This window comes from Podarcis bocagei (assembly GCF_964188305.1).
Source record: "Podarcis bocagei genome assembly, chromosome: 6".
Classification (NCBI taxonomy): Eukaryota; Metazoa; Chordata; class Lepidosauria; order Squamata; family Lacertidae; genus Podarcis; species Podarcis bocagei.
Window position 1 is genome coordinate 20,097,917 of NC_138130.1, and position 17,707 is coordinate 20,115,623.

The window sequence follows — 17,707 nt, forward strand, 5'->3', positions numbered from 1 at the left end:
GCTGTATATTGTCTCCCTGCTTATTTAACTTATATGCAGAATTCATCATGCGGAAGGCTGAACTGGATGAATCCCTAGCCAAAATTAAGATCGCCGGAAGAAATATCAACAATCTCAGATATGCAGATGACACAACCTTGATGGCAGAAAGTGAGGAGGAATTAAAGAACCTTTTAATGAGGGTGAAAGAGGAGAGCGCAAAATATGGTCTGAAGCTCAACATCAAAAAAAAAAGAAGATCATGGCCACTGGTCCCATCACCTCCTGGCAAATAGAAGGGGAATAAATGGAGGCAGTGAGAGATTTTACTTTCTTGGGCTCCATGATCACTGCAGATGGTGACAGCAGTCACGAAATTAAAAGACGCCTGCTCCTTGGGAGAAAGGCAATGGCAAACCTAGACAGAATCTTAAAAAGCAGAGACATCACCTTGCCAACAAAGGTCCGTATAGTTAAAGCCATGGTTTTCCCAGTAGTGACGTATGGAAGTGAGAGCTGGACCATAAAGAAGGCTGATCGCCGAAGAATTGATGCTTTTGAATTATGGTGCTGGAGGAGACTCTTGAGAGTCCCATGGACTGCAAGAAGATCAAACCTATCCATTCTTAAGGAAATCAGCCCTGAGTGCTCACTGGAAGGACAGATCCTGAAGCTGAGGCTCCAATATTTTGGCCACCTCATGAGAAGACTCCCTGGAAAAGACCCTGATGTCTGGAAAGATTGAGGGCACAAGGAGAAGGGGACGATAGAGGACGAGATGGTTGGACAGTGTTGTTGAAGCTACAAACATGAGTCTGACCACACTGCGGGAGGCAGTGGAAGACAGGAGTACCTGGCGTGCTCTGGTCCATGGGGTCACGAAGAGTCGGACACGACTAAATGACTAAACAACAACAACAACAGCAACAACAACAACAACAACAACAACAACAACAACAACAACAACATTATATCTCCGCTCAGTCTCCTCTTTTTCAGGCTAAATATACCCAGCTCCTTCAGCTGTTCCTCATAAGGTTTAGTTTCCAGATCATCTTGATTGCCCTCCTCTGCACACGTTCCAGCTCACCAGCATCCTCCTTTAATTGTGGTGCCAAGGATTGGACATTGTATTCCAGGTGTGGTCTGACCAAGGTAGAAGAGAATGGTACTATTATTTCCCTTGATCTGGACACTACACTTGTGTTGATGTAGCCTAGAATAGCATTTGTCGTTTATAAAGACGTTGAACAACAATGGGCCCAGGACAGAACCCGGAAGCAGTTACTGTCTGTACGGAGCAATAGCATCTCTCCTAAATTTCAGGTCAAAGTCTCTCTTATCCCTACGTGGAGTTGCCAGAGAAGGAGTTTTGCATGCAGAGTCTGTGCTCTTCCCCTGACCTACAGTCCCAACAGTCCTGTTCATATGGGTGGTCAACTTACCCCCTTTTTTCTGTTTCTGCTAGAACTATTATACCCTTAAGAATGACACTGTAATTGTGGATGCATTCCTCTGCATTCTGAAGCTTGCGCCTGTCAATTGGCCCTTTATGGCACTCAGTAGAAGCCGGATGTTTTCTGTGGATGGCAGCTGTTGTTCAATATCCAGCGAACAGCTGATAGACTGGCCGTGTTACATGGTGGCAGGGGGGGGAGTGCAAGTCAGAGCCTGGGAAAGGTCCTATTGCTGAATGCTCTTGACTCTGACTAGTAATTAGCTGACTACATGCAAGATTATGAAAAAGACCAGAGCTGGAGAAACCGCTTTTCAGAAGTCATTCGGAATTAGAAACGGCCATTCCATCACACGCACACGAAACACTGCAAAAGAATTTATGAATGGCTTTCCTTTCCTAAAAGGGAGGGGATGGATCATGCCAGACAAAGTCTGAAAATGTCATAACTAACGGCGCTAATCATACTCTTTCAATTTCTGTGGAAGGGAATCGGAGAACTATACTATCAAGTACTTTTCCACGTTGTCCTGCCGAGATTCAGCCATTGCCAAATCAAAACCTTGTTTTCTTGTGGCGGAGAATTAAGCTACAAGCTAAAACGAGATAATTTTTATTGAAAGGGCTGCTTCTTTTCTGTTCCTATCCTCCCTTCTTCAGAACAGCACTCTTCATGTTCATGTTTACAGCAAAATCGACAAACTTCACACCTACTTCTCCCCCGCAAATAATGTATTTAATAATCTACTTATTGCCCTTTCGGTGGTGAAAAAATACTTTGGGCTTGGCCAGTTTCAGTCTGGAAGTGTTGTAAACTGAGGGGTCTACTTCCTCAGCAAAATTAAAGGGAATGACCCGTGTCTCAACAGGAGGGGGAACAAAAACAACCAATAATGGTGACATTAGATGCTATAGCAAATGTTTGCCTACTGCAAGTATGTAGTTGTCTTCCCTGGAGCAGCTGGAAACGATGCATGCAGCATAAGAGTATTGGGAATATTTTTCAGACAGAGGGCATTATTCATTTTTTTGGCAACTTTACGAGGGTCAGATGACAGAAGGAAAAGTGGGTGAAGCGAGGAGCCCGTAGTTCACCTTTGTGCTCTCGCGCATTCCTTTCTATCTTCCGTTCAGATGAGCCAGAAACATTATCAGAGGTCAAGAATACATTCCAGCCAGTCAAAATAAAATAAAATAAAATAAAACCTCAATGAAAATATAAAGCAGGACTAGCAGGGGTGTGGCTTGAGGAGAGTGCCATGCGCCAAATAGAGAAACCTGGAGGACAGCCAATGAATTATAGGAAGGCAAACCTGACAGTACAATGTCAGTTTGTGCTTTGAGTCCCCCTAGATGTTTGCAGGGGAAAGACGACAGCGATAGAAGGGGCAACAGATTTTCATCTGCCATAATATTTAGCTCTAGCTGTTTCCAGCACTTCGTAACCGGAGACAAAATAAAATGGCAAGTGATACTGAGTTCTCTTCTGTTTTTCTATTTTGACTGAAATGGCAATTTTTTTATTTTATTTTATCCTCATAACTTTTTTAACAAATGTTCTATTTCTTGCCTTGAGGATTATCTGGTGGAAAAAGGTACAGGCTCGCATACGATAAATGAAGGAGTGTGTGTTCCCTTTTGTGCCTTTCCTTGTACTTTTATGTGCACTTAGTAGCTGCAGATTAACATCTTATCTAACATCTGCATGGGGAAGATGGAAACAGGCACAACTGCTCAACACCTACTTTTCCTCTATCTTCACCCAGAAGAAAAGCAGTGCCCAAACTGGTGATAACAGAGAAAAAGAAAGAGGGGAAGCAAAAGACCCTACCAAACGCCCCTATTTTCAAGTCCTGGATTTACAGAAGCCATCTTGGTTTCTGATTTGATCCCGGAATGTCCCGCTTTTCCTTAGGACATCTCTATTTTCATTGGATAAATGTTGTAGTGTATGGAGTTATGCAACTCCCAAGCCAAGATACAACTTTTAGAAGACATCTACAGTATACAGGCAGCCCTGTATAGGGAAGGTTTTTTTGTTTAAGTGCTTAATCTTTTACAGTGGTACCTCAGGTTACATACGCTTCAGGTTACACACGCTTCAGGTTACACACTCCGCTAACCCAGAAACAGTGCTTCGGGTTAAGAACTTTGCTTCAGGATAAGAACAGAAATCGGGCTCCAGCAGCATGGCAGCAGCAGGAGGCCCCATTAGCTAAAGTGGTGCTTCAGGTTAAGAACAGTTTCAGGATAAGAAAGGACCTCTGGAACGAATTAAGTACTTAACCTGAGGTACCACTGAACTATGCTTTTATATATATTGGAAGCCACCCAGAGTGGCTGGGGCAGCACAGTCAGATGGGCAGGGCATAAATAATAAAATTATTCTTTTTCTTAGTCTTATAGAATAGGAACGCCCTAGTTTCATTGGATAAATGTTGGAGGGTATGACAGAAGCCTTTAAAATCGTGTTCTATGACAGAGGACGAATGGTGGAGACCACTTCCCTAGCCAGGCCCTTCCAGAGAAGAAGAAGACAGTTTAGAATTACAACAAGGGTCTGAGGGAGGTCACAGCTCAGAGGAAGATGAGGGGGAAAGCTGGGAAATAATGGGAGAGGAGGAGCAGTCAGAGCTGTAGCAGGTGGCTGACACGTTATCACTGGAAAGCATTCAGACCCACCATCTCCCAGAACCCAGCTTGCCTTAAAAGTAGGTGAGCAAAGAACTCAAAGACAGAAGGCATGTAGCAGCAACCATAGAGGTGGTGGTGCTGTTGATGATTGAAGCGGGGGGGGGGGGTATAAATTTACTCAGGACGCCATTATTCGAAGAGGCTGCATTTCCAAGCCTCTCTCTGTGAATATTGAATAAAAAGCAGATGGTAAGGACCTTTCCTTGTCTTATCCGTTCCTGGCAACCTGCCTTGGGGAATGGTTCCTCTGCCACCTGACAGGTTGCCAGGTCATGTGACAAAGCTGAAAGGGCTTAGGATCAAGCCTAAGCCCCACCCCACCCTGGTCCTCATCTCACAATGCACATTTTTGAAGACTTACACTGGCTTTGGCTTAGCCAGCATCTATGCAGCCAGCTAAGCTGGCATATATGCAGCTGAACAGGAGTTGGGGACCTAACACCTGCTAAACTGGGAATCAACCAACTGAGCCAGAAATCCTCTGCTTCCTAAACTGCTTATCCCAGCAGATCTTGCCGTCGGTTTGCCCCCTTATGGTGGAATTTATATTGCTGCTTAGAGCAAATGTACTTCCTACCCATTCTTAACAACTGTACAATTATTTATATTGCTTTCTACTATCTACAGGAAATCGCCATCAGTTTTATTACAGTCAACAGACCAGAAATGCAACAGACAATAAAGCCAATCAGAGGCCATTTTGGTAAAGCGTGTTCTCCAATAAATGAGAGCACGTGTTGCGGTGTGGGCCGCCGGGCCAGGCCTCTTGTTGCCAGGCAGGTTAAGAGTTGTTGCCTGGCATTATGATTAGGTAACCGGATTGCTGGGGCAAATTGTATGTTGCAAATTGGGTGGGTGGGACCATAGTCTTTAAATATTGGTGCACACTGGTTTCTCTTTCTCTTTGCAGAGTGCATCGGATCACCCGCCCGCCCTCTTTTCCGGTTGACCTTGCTTTGCCTGTCATGGGGTCGTCTGCTTTGGAGCAGGGGCCAAGTAGGAATTTTGCCATTTGGTGATTGGCTGTGCCATTTGGTTTTTGCCTACTACTCAGCAGTTCGTCACAACTTGTAAGGTTGCAGTTAGGCATTGGTTATAATATGCTGGTGGTGGAGGGGTCAGGATAGGCTGTGCCTGCCCCTCCTATTGCGCTGAAGGGAATTCCGTTAAAGGAATCCTGGGGCTTGCCACGATTTCATCCAATCTCTGTCATGGGAATCCCTGTCATGGGACCAGGGCCGGCAAGCTTTCGGGGAGCTGCTGGGGTGAGCGGCGTGGGTCTGACGCTTAGCTCAAATGACCCCCAAGTTTGACTTTCCCTTCTACTGGCTACCGATCGGACCTCAGGATGTCAGTTCTGTCCCAGGCGGGGGGACAGATAGTCATAACCAATGTCTAAACAACCACTCACTGATTTTGTATTTTAATAAAGTTGTGGCCAAAATAGTGCCCAAAAACCAAAACTAAAATTACGTGTTATGTGTGAAGTTATTTGAGGGGTGGCCTGGGGACCTACACACACAATACCAAAACCTCAATTAAGCACAGTGGAGTGATTAGCTGAGCAAAAGCATCATCTGGAAATATTAGAAAGCCATGAGAAAAATGAACTAGCAGGGTGGCTGAATCCACTATCAAAATCTACAGCATACACATTCATTTTCTTTGGTTGGGCATTTTAAATGTGTAAAATGAAGAAGGAACAAAATTAAGGCAGTTCTAGGAATAGGTAATCTTCCTAAGACTTATATGGTTTGATAAAACGTGTTCTCCCTAGCAGAGAGTGCGTGTTGCGGTGGGGGATACAAGCCACCCCATTGTTGCTGGGCAGATTTGTGGAGGGACCCAGGCAGTGTATTGGTTAATCGGGTTGCTGGGTAGAACTGCTTGTTGCCAATTTTGAAGGAGGGGTTTTAAATACTGGTCGCCCAACTTTCAGTGTTCTCTTGGCTGCTTGCACCGGATCACCCGCCCACCCTCCCTGTATTGGGGGGGTTTGTTCGCTTGACCTTGCTACGCGTGTCATAGGGTCGTCTGCCTTTGGTGCAGGGGCCTGGTAGGAATCTGTCTGATTGGCTGGTGCCATTTGGTTTTGCCTACTGCGTAGCAAATCATCACAACTTGTAAGGTTGGCGGTTAGGCATTGGTTCAAATTGGTTGGTGGAGGGGTAAATGCCTACCCCTCCAATGGTGGTGCGGAAAGGGAATTCCATTAAAGGAATTCAGGGGCTTGCCATCCCTTTCGTCCTAGTCCCTGGCATCGGACTTGGGCCGTGCAAGCCACCAGGAACATGAGGGTGAGAAGTGAGGGACTGAGGCCCAGCTTCATTTTCTCCCCAAAAGTTGTTTCCCTTACTGACTTTCGCTGGAATCCAGAAGTCAGTTCTGTCCCCTGGGCAAGGACAGATAGTCAGAACCAATGCCTAAGCAACCACTCACTTGGATGTATTTAAGTAAAGTTGTGGTCAAAATAGTGCCAAAAACCCAAACCAAAATTGATGTGTGATGTGTGAGTTATTGGTGGGGGGGTGGTTTGGGGACATTGACATGCAAGAGCTCTTTAGAAGAAACAATGTTGATATATATTTTGTGTTCAAAAATATTATTGGTGTGAAAAGAGCAGCTCTCAACATTCTGCTGAATAAAGGATAATGTAACAGTTGATAGTGATCTTTTTTTAAGCCAGAAAGATGATTTCAGATACGTCTTGAACTGGGGTTGCATTCTTATGGACTGAAATATGCCTCTGCGTGGACCTGGGGAATTCTATTTTCAACTATTTCTCTTGGATTCTTTGGAAACTGTTGGTGTACAATGCTTATGGGACGGTTATATAATGTGGACTGTTGAACTTGGTCATCCAATTATTTCAGAGTATTCACTCCATTAAAATTCAGTTTTGCTTACAAATAATGACAGTTGATAATGGAGTAAATTTGTTTCTGGAGTAGATGGCTTTTCAAACTAGTTGCAGACATCTTATGACAGACTTTTGGGGGTGCGGGGAGCCTGACAGCGTTTTTCACAATAATGAACCTGATTCTTGCTCTCTCGGCTATAGCTATTCATTTAGGATTCCAACTCAACAAATTATTATTACTACAACAACTGTATGACCACGTTCAGAACATATATTCTAGGGTTGCCATTTCCCCCAAGTGAAAATCCAGTTGCTGAGCTTTTGGCGGGAACATCTCACCCCAAAATTTAAGTTTTGGGTCTTTGGGGGGAATTTTGAAGCTTTTTAAAATTATTTAATTGCCCTATTTGCTATATGCCTAGGTTTTCAGCAAAAATCCGCCTGGACACCAGTTTGCAGCCTGATTCCCGGAAGTGTCCACGAAAACCCAGACATATGGCTTCCCCAAAAAATCTTGGTATCTGTAGTTTAAGGGTGCTAAGTGTTGCTAAAAGGTAAAGGGTAAAGGGACCCCTGACCATTAGGTCCAGTGATGACTGACTCTGGGGTTGCGGGGACTTCCGGGTTGGTGCCTCTGGCAATGGCGGATTTCCTCTGATCGGGAGGAATCTGCTCTGTGGAAATTTGGGTCTGGCCGCCACAGCGAAGGCGGAGACCCGTATAAATCACAGGCGGGAGAAGCCTGTGAACGTGGGATTCGGCGGGCACCTTTTGCGCCTCCCCTTCTCGCGGGGAAACCTGGTTTCGGGGATCCGGAGCGACGTGGTGCTTTGAATTGTCTGCTTCTTCCATGGAGTGAAGCCGCATAGCTGTTGCTGGAGAGCATTGACTTTTTCCTGTGGACAATTTGACTCCAAAGTAATTACCCGTGAGTAGAGCTGAGACGGGAGAATTGGATTTTAAACGTTTAATTTGGCATCGAAACAGGGAGGTTCAAAACAGGAAGTCCGCCTTCCATATTTGTAAACAGACTGAGGCAAGGAGGCTGTAGGCTGAAGTCTTGGAAAGCCTTTTGTAAAAGCCTAAATTTCCATCGGTAAAGAGCATAAAACCCCCTTGGAGGCAGGAGAAGAGGGGGGGAAGTTGTGGACTGAGTATGCCTGCAGGAGAGAGTGAAGGGAGTTAAAATACCGCCACTCTGACCCTGGAAACGGGCTGCCAGTAGGACTGACGTTTTGGAATGTTCATTGACAGCACTTAGAACGTTCCTTGACAGCTAGCAAAGTAAGAGGAATACATTGTTTCTATTGTCTCCGGCTGCTTCTAAAAAGGAGTAAAAAGTAACTGAAATCTGAAATTAACTTTGGATTGTATGAGTTGCATTTAAAGGGGACATGGTTGACTATTATAAATAGAAACTGTTTCCCCCTAGTGGAAGTCTCTTAAATTGGTTACTTTATAAGAGCTGGGCTAGGGGGACTTCCAGCTGCAAGATAAAAACTGTGAGACTCTGAGATTGACCTTGAATCTCTCAAGTGTTATGGTAAATGGAAAGGAAAAAAACAGATGAAATGTCAACAGAAGAGGCCTTAGTGGTCGCATTAGTGAAAATAAACGATTCGCTGGAACAGCTTCACAGGAAAACAGACAGTCTGGGACAAAAGGTGAACACCAACACAGAAACCATTCAGAGATTGATACAGGAATTTACCTTGACACGGCAAACTGCGGATGAAGTCAGGGAGAAAACCCTTGCTGCTGAATGTAAAACAATACAACTGGAGTGTGAAAGAGCCCCATCCATTCAAAGGCAACTCGATGTGACATCTGTTATGATGGAACTTAAAGAAAAACAGATGAATTTGAGGACCAGAGCCCTACCTGAATTGGGAAAGGAAAGCTTGACAGAGTTTCAGGAGGAGACAGGACTAACATCGGTTGAGAAAGAGAGGCTTTTGGGGGTCAGTATGACCGCCAAAAATGTGAATTTATTTAAGGGTAACTGTGAAGGACGTTGGATTGAAGAGAAGGGGGATTGGGAAATATGGACAAATCTGAAGTTGCTATTGTTGGGCCGAGCTGTTGTGGTGGGGATGAGGGTTGCTGTGTTGCCGGGATGTTGCTTTTGTTCCAAATAGTGCAAGTTTTGGATGGGATTGATTGTTTCAGGAGGTGGCAGTGGGATGTTTTTGGATTAGTTTGGCAGGGCAGGAAGCCTCGAGTAAAACTTAAGATATTGATGGATGCTAAAGAAGGAGGTGGACCTGCCCTGCCAGACCCCTAAACTTTGTTGTGAACCATCTGCTTTTTGCTGGCTGAGAGAATGGTTGTTTATGGTTGTTTCTTGGAAGCACTGAAGTGTTGGATAATGGCAGATGAAGTTGATAGACTAGATGGAATTGGCGGGAAAGACTGGCAAGATCCAAGACCAGGGAGAAGAGTCGGTGGAAGAAGACTGGGGAAAGTTTAAAGATTATTTATAGAAATGTTGTAAAATTAATGAATGTTAGAAGAATGTTGGAATGAAGTTATATGCCTTCAATAGAAATGTTATAAGGAATTAAGTATAAATAGATTAATAAAAATAAGGTTAAAATGTGTTAAGATAATTATAGGATAGAAAACAGGGGAAGATGGAAAGGAATTGGAATTAAGTATAAATAGATTAATAGAGCTTTAAAAGGAAAAAAATGGTTAGAATGTGTTAAGACAATTATAGGATAGAAAACAGAGGAAGATGGAAAGGAATTGCTGAAACAATTAACAGAAGTGGAATACAAAAAGGGAGGTGTGAGGAGATCGAGGAAATAAGGGAAAGAAAGATAAGATGTTGAAATTGGATTGTGTTTTAAATAGTTTTTGTTTTGTTTTGTTTTGTTTGTTTCTTTTCTTTTGTATTGTATTGTATTGTATTGTATTGTATTGTATGTTTTTTCTTTTTTGGTTTTTTGTAGTGTTGTGTTTAATTTGTTGGAAATTTAATAATTTTTTTGTTGTTTTTTTTAAAAGACTCTGGGGTTGTGGTGCTCATCTCGCTTTATTGGCCGAGGGAGCCAGTGTACAGCTTCTGGGTCACGTGGCCAGCATGACTAAGCCACTTCTGGCAAACCAGAGCAGAGCACGGAAACGCCGTTTACCTTCTCACTGGAGCGGTACCTATTTATCTACTTGCACTTTGATGTGCTTTCGAACTGCTAGGTTGGCAGGAGCAGGGACCGAGCAATGGGAGCTCACCCCGTCACTGGGATTTGAACTGCCAACCTTCTGATCGGCAAGTCCAAGGCTCTGTGATTTAACCCACAGCGCCACCCACGTCCCTGCTAAGTGTTGCTAGTAGACCCCTATTCCTGTCCCAGCGCTGCAGCTCCCAGATTGGTTGAACAGTTCATCCTTCTTTACAGGGAACTCTGGGAATGGTAGTTCTGTGACAACTAAGAAACCTACAGGGATACTAAATCACTAGCAAAATGGCAATGATTCCATTACTGTATAAAAATTGCCAGGTATTCTGCCATTTTGAGCAAGCCTCATCAGTTGCCTTTGCAGGTCACAGCCTGCCATCTGCTGGAACTGCCCAAGGTGGTTACATACCCCATATATTGGTCATCCGACATTCTGTGTGTGGGATACAGAGCATCTAGTGCCAGCCTCAAAGCGTCTCTCATTACTACTCCCAAGGTCTTTATTAATACAAAGTTAAAGAGAGTGATATACATCATATGCACTATTTTGAAATGTGGCTTGAGTTAACTTCATTCTAGTCCCAAACACTGCAGATTATTTTTCTTTTAAAAGCTCTATTTGTAGGAAAGGCATTTTTTCAATAATCTCATATATCCATTTTAAATGTTTGCAGATTTCCTGTTTCCATTAATTCTTCCCAGAGGAAAGTGAGGGAGGGCGAGATAAATCTGGTCCAAGTGTTTGGAGAGAGCGCTTCACATTGTGCGTGCAAACACACTTTCAGGTTATCTCGACCCCTCGATCAATGCAGAATGACCCAACACTGACAAATGGGACAGGAAGAATATAAACATTATCTTGATGAATGGGAGAACTTGGCTCTTGTGTAAAAGCGAAACTGAATAATGCCACGTGAAGTATTATAAGAAGGAAGGGTAAGAGACAAACAGTTGTGTGTAAGGTGTGGAGGCAGCCTCAGTTCTTTTTATATTTTCTTAGTTGTTACCTTTTAAAAAGTTTTACATTTCAAAAACAAAGGTGCAAGTGTTAAATCATATCTAGGGCAACAAACAAATAAGATCTAATCATTATCAGTAACAGATTAGAAATATCAAGATCCGAGAAATATACAAAGTGTTACAAAGTAGAAAAAGATAGAGATATTGGTTATGAGTTCGAAATGTAATAGGGAAGATAAGAAATGCATACTGAGAGATTAGACTGGAAAATTTTCAGACAGGATTGATGGAAGTCAAAAATTTGAATAAGATGTAAAAGTATGTTTAATTATTGTTGAAAATGATATGCTAAAAAAACTAATAAAATTATATTTATATATATATATATATAAATATATATATATATAAATACACACACACACACACACACACACACACACACACACACACACACATATATATATATATATATATATATGAAATATCAAGATCCAAGATTTTCAATGATTTCAACAATGATACCCTCCACAAACATAGTAAGCCATTCTCATTTATCGACTTTTGGCTTGGAATCCTATGTCTCAGAATACAAATTCAACAGAAAATCAATGGATGGATCTTTTCTTTCATCCATACATTCGGCCACCCAATTTTCTGGATCAATATATTCAACTCATTATCATAATACTGGATGAGAATATTGTAAGGACCTTATTGGACCCATGATATTAAGACAACAATTTCTATTGCCGAAAACTACAGTGGTACCTTGGTTCTCAAAATTAATCCATTCTGGAAGTCCGTTCCAAAACCAAAGCGTTCCAAAACCAAGGTGTGCTTTCCCATAGAAAGTAATGCAAAATGAATTAATCCATTCCAGACTTCTAAAAACAACCCCTAAAACAGCAATTTAACATGAATTTTACTCTCAAATGAGGCCATCGATCCATAAAATTAAAGCAATAAGCAATGTACTGTACTATAAAATACCGTATTTTTCGCTCTATAACACGCACCCAACCATAACACGCACGTAGTTTTTAGAGGAGGAAAATCTGTAGGCATGCCACCCGTAGGCATTCCCTCCATAACACGCACAGACATTTCCCCTTACTTTCTAGGAGGAAAAAAAGTGAGTGTTATGGTGCAAGAAATATGGTAAATAAGACAGTATTGTAGATGATAAAAATGAAAATTTAATTTTTTTCTTCCCTGCACTGGTGGTAGTCATCGTTTGGATGGGAGGCTTTTATCCATTTCCACAGTCACACAATCAATCAATCAATCAATCAATCAGTAGCTGAGCTGGGTTCCACACAGTCACAAAAACAAATTACCCGAAAAAGCCTCCCCCCCAACACACACACACAATAAATAGCAAAAACAAAAGTGCCAAACTTAATCCAATGCGGAAGTCTGTTTGACTTCCGAAATGTTCGAAAACTAAGGCGCCCCGGAAACAATAGCTGACAGCTGCATCGGACATTCAGCTTCCAAAAATTGTTCGAAAACCGGAACACTTACTTCTGGGTTTTCGGAGTTTGAGAACCAAAGTGTTTGAGAACCAAGGTACCACGGTATACATTTCAGGTGATACTGGGGTTGCAGAAAACACAAGATGAGGGCCAGTTTAGGTGCTCCAGTGTCTTAGACTTCCCTTGCCCTGCACAGTGCAATAAATTGAACCTGGAGGCAGGCAAAACCAGAGGCATCAGAGGGCATGTTGCAAAGTAGGTTTCTTTGAGAATTCGTACCGAACATTCAGAAAAGGCTCAAGGCTTTGGAAGCATTTGAGTGGAAGGTTCTCAAAGGTCCAGCCCCTATAGCTGAGGTGAGTGGGACAACCCAACTGTCAAACGCTTGTTGGGTGCTTGGAAACTGCAAGATTTGAGAAGCACTGAGCATAGGTCTGGCAAGATGCGTCTTTCCCTCACCCATCAGCTGATGGAAATCATCCACTGGCAACCATTTATGTAGATCCAAATTCTTCTTTGGGCTCCAAGAATTAGTATGTTAATTTGAGAGCTCATGCAATAATATATATATACTCTGTGTAATTAGCTGCCTTTGAAGTTTCAAATATATTTGTAACCCTCATAATAAACAACTCCCACCTGGAAACCTATGTCTCCACTGTGGAAGGACGTGTGGATCCAGAATTGGCCTCCACAGTCACTTATGGACTGATGGTTAAAACTGTGTTTATGGAAGACAAACTTACTCAGCTACGAGTGATCACCAAAGAAGAAGAATACCTGCAGGTCTCAGGACGGTTGCAACATAAAATCAGAATATAAAAATACAAAATGCATAATAAAAAAACACACAAAAACAACCCAATAAATCCCCCCTCTCCAACACATTTTAAAAGGGCATTGGATGCCAATCAGTCAAAGGCCTGGTTAAAGAGTAACTCTTTTGCCTGGCACCTAAAGGTGTACAATGAAGGCACCAGGTGAACCTTCCTGGGGAGAGCATTCCACAAACAGTGTTCTACTGCATAAAAGACGCGTTCCAGACCTCTTGAGGAGGAGGCACACGAAGGAGGGCCTCAGAAGATGATCTCAGTGTCCAGGTAGGTTCATATGGGAAGAGGTAGTCCTGAGCAATAATGTTTCAAGTTAATCAAGCACTAGCTAATATGTTAAAATGGTGAGCAAACACAGTGATGCAGCAAGAAGGGACCTCAAATACCTGCTCCCATATCAATCTTAGGGTTAGTGTCAATCTTTTGAGAGCCAGTGTGGTGTAGTGGTTAAGAGCGGTAGTCTCGTAATCTGGGGAACTGGGTTCGCGTCTCCGCTCCTCCACATGCAGCTGCTGGGTGACCTTGGGCCAGTCACACTTCTTTGAAGTCTCTCAGCCCCACTCACCTCACAGAGTGTTTGTTGTGGGGGAGGAAGGGAGAGGAGAATGTTAGCCGCTTTGAGACTCCTGAAGGGGAGTGAAAGGTGGGATATCAAATCCAAACTACTACTACTACTACTACTACTACTCTTCTTCTTCTTCTTCTTCTTCTTCTTCTTCTTCTTCTTCTTCTTCAGACTGGACACCAGTTTGGTAGAAGAAGAGGTCTACTTTTTCAATGGAGATGGTGCCAACATCAAAATACAGTGTGTGTGTGTGTGTGTGTGTGTGTGAGAGAGAGAGAGAGAGAGAGAGAGAGAGAGAGAGAGACTACGTTGATGATTTGAAAGGCAAAACAGCAATATTCTTTCTATTGGAGCCACGCAGGGTGAGTTGTATTTACACAGCCTCTGTTAGTTTCCTTTTACCACGAACAAGGCGAAAGTCCAAATGTTCCAGCCTCCCGGCTCTTATTGTACATCTGCTGCTGTATTATTCTTTAGCACACTAAGAACTCATTGACCAGAGGGCAAGTTAACATATTGGTTCCCCCGCAAGACATCAGCTGCAGCAGATGTTTTAAAAAATGCATATTATGTTATTTTGAGATTTCTCCCCCAAAAATATCTTGGAAGCCATCGAATGCAGAGTCTACATATGTAGCCGTAAGGTAAACGCTTTTGAAGAAAGGGAAATGGCACCAAATAAGGAACAGGCTTTCCTGTTTTGATATATTATTTATGATATTTGAGGAAGTATTTTCCAAATGGCAAACTGCCACAGAATAAAGGACTGGCTTAAAGCGTATAGGGTACGAGTTAGTCAAAATAAAGCATGTTTGAGTCCCACAGATTTCAGTAGCATGGAATGAAGCATGTGCTTTAGTCTACCGTGGAAGTGAATGGAAGTTAACAGGGTTCTACTTTGGCTGACCCCTTCATGGATCACTGCCTTGCCGTGGCGAAGGGGCTTGAAGAACTCAGAGAAGCTATGAACTACGCCGAGCAGGGCACCCAAGATGAACAGGTCATAGTGGAGAGTTTTGACCAAATGTGATCCACCTGGAGTAGGAACCGGCAAGCCACTCCAGTATCCCTGCCAAGAAAACTCCATGGACAAAGACAACAGGCATATAAAAGTTATGACGCTGGAAGATGAGCCCCTCAGGTCGGAAGGTGTCCAACATGCTACTGGGGAAGAGCGGAGGACAAGTACAAGTAGATCCAGAGCTGATGAAGCGGCTGGGCCAAAGCCGAAAGGACGCTCAGTTGTGGATATGCATGGAAGCGAAAGGAAAGTCCAATGCTGTAAAGAAAAATATTGCATAGGAACCTGGAATGTAAGAACCATGAACCTGGGTAAGTTGGATGTGGTCAAAAATGAGATGGCAAGAATAAATATTGACATCCTGGGCATCAGTGAGCTAAAATGGACGGGAATGGGCGAATTCAGTTCGGATGACTATCATATCTACTACTGTGGGCAAGAAACCCGTAAGAGAAATGGAGTGGCCCTCATAGTCAACAAAAGAGTGGCGAAAGCTGTACTGGGATGCAGTCTCAAAAATGATAGAATGATCTCGATACGAATCCAAGGCAGACCTTTTAACATCACAGTAATCCAAGTTTATGCACCAACTACTGGTGCTGAAGAAACTGAAATTGACCAATTCTATGAAGACTTACAAGACCTTATAGAAGTGACACCAAAGAAGGATGTTCTGCTCATTATAGGGGATTGGAATGCTAAAGTAGGGAATCAAGAGATAAAAGGAACAACTGGCAAGTTTGGCCTTGGAGATCAAAACGAAGCAGGGCAAAGGCTAATAGAGTTCTGTCAAGAGAACAAGCTGGTCATCACAAACACGCTTTCCCAACAACACAAGAGACGACTCTACACATGGACATCCCCAGATGGGCAACATCGAAATCAGATTGATTATATTCTCTGCAGCCAAAGATGGAGAAGCTCTATACAGTCAGCAAAAACAAGACCTGGAGCTGACTGTGGCTCAGATCATCAGCTCCTTATAGCAAAATTCAAACTTAAACTGAAGAAAGTAGGAAAAACCACTGGACAGGTAAGATACAATCTAAACCAAATCCCTTATGAATACACAGTGGAAGTGAGGAACAGGTTTAAGCATTTAGATTTGCTGGACAGAGTGCCTGAAGAACTATGGGTGGAGGCTCGCAACATTATACAGGAGGCAGCAACTAAAACCATCCCAATGAAAAAGAAATGCAAGAAAGCAAAGTGGCTGTCCAACGAGGCCTTACAAATAGCGGGGGAGAGAAGGCAAGCAAAATGCGAGGGAAATAGTGAAAGATACAGGAAATTGAATGCAGATTTCCAAAGAATAGCAAGGAGAGACAAGAAGGCCTTCTTAAACGAGCAATGCAAAGAAATAGAGGAAAGCAACAGAATGGGAAGAACCAGAGATCTGTTCAAGAAAATCAGAAATATGAAAGGAACATTTCGTACAAAGATTACCATAATAAAGGACAAAAGTGGTAAAGATCTAACTGAAGCAAAAGACATCAAGAAGAGGTGGCAAGAATACACAGAGGAATTATACCAGAAAGATATGGATGTCTCGTACACCCCAGGTAGTGTGGTTGCTGACCTTGAGCCAGACATCCTGGAGAGTGAAGTCAAATGGGCCTTAGAAAGCACTGCAAATAACAAGGCCAGTGGAAGTGATGGTATTCCAGCTGAACTGTTTAAAATTTTAAAAGATGATGCTGTTAAGGTGCTACACTCAATATGCCAGCAAGTTTGGAAAACTCAGCAGTGGCCAGAGGATTGGAGAAGATCAGTCTACATCCCAATCCCAAAGAAAGGCAGTGCCAAAGAATGCTCCAACTACCGCACAATTTCACTCATTTCACATGCTAGCAAGGTTATGCTTAAAATTCTACAAGGAAGGCTCAAGCAGTATGTGGACCGAGAACTCCCAGAAGTGCAAGCTGGATTTAGAAGAGGCAGAGGAACCAGAGACCAAATTGCAAACATGCGCTGGATTATGGAGAAAGCTAGAGAGTTCCAGAAAGACATCTACTTCTGCTTCATTGACTATGCAAAAGCCTTTGACTGTGTTGACCACAGCAAACTATGGCAAGTTCGTAAAGAAATGGGAGTGCCTGATCACCTCATCTGTCTCCTGCGAAATCTCTATGTGGGACAAGAAGCTACAGTTAGAACTGGATATGGAACAACTGATTGGTTCCAAATTGGGAAAGGAGTACGGCAAGGCTGTATATTGTCTCCCTGCTTATTTAACTTATATGCAGAATTCATCATGCGAAAGGCTGGGCTGGATGAATCCCAAGCCGGAATTAAGATTGCCGGAAGAAATATCAACAACCTCAGATATGCAGATGACACAACCTTGATGGCAGAAAGTGAAGAGGAATTAAAGAACCTTTTAATGAGGGTGAAAGAGGAGAGCGCAAAATATGGTCTGAAGCTCAACATCAAAAAAACAAAGATCATGGTCACTGGGCCCATCACCTCCTGGCAAATAGATGGGGAAGAAATGGAGGCAGTGAGAGATTTTACTTTCTTGGGCTCCATGATCAGTGCAGATGGTGACAGCAGTCACGAAATTAAAAGACGCCTGCTCCTTGGGAGAAAGGCGATGGCAAACCTAGACAACATCTTAAAAAGCAGAGACATCACCTTGCCAACAAAGGTACGTATAGTAAAAGCCATGGTTTTCCCAGTAGT

The 17,707-nt window shown here is 43.0% G+C and overlaps 1 long non-coding RNA gene across 1 annotated transcript in view; it reads right to left on the minus strand.

Annotated features, from left to right (window-relative positions):
- Positions 1-959: 959 nt before the first annotated feature.
- Positions 960-17,707, minus strand: part of LOC308589505 — a 32,534-nt gene continuing 15,786 nt past the window's right edge. The window contains exon 3 of the long non-coding RNA XR_014009332.1: positions 960-1,125. This is a non-coding gene — a long non-coding RNA (uncharacterized lncRNA). The remainder of the gene's footprint in view (positions 1,126-17,707) is intronic.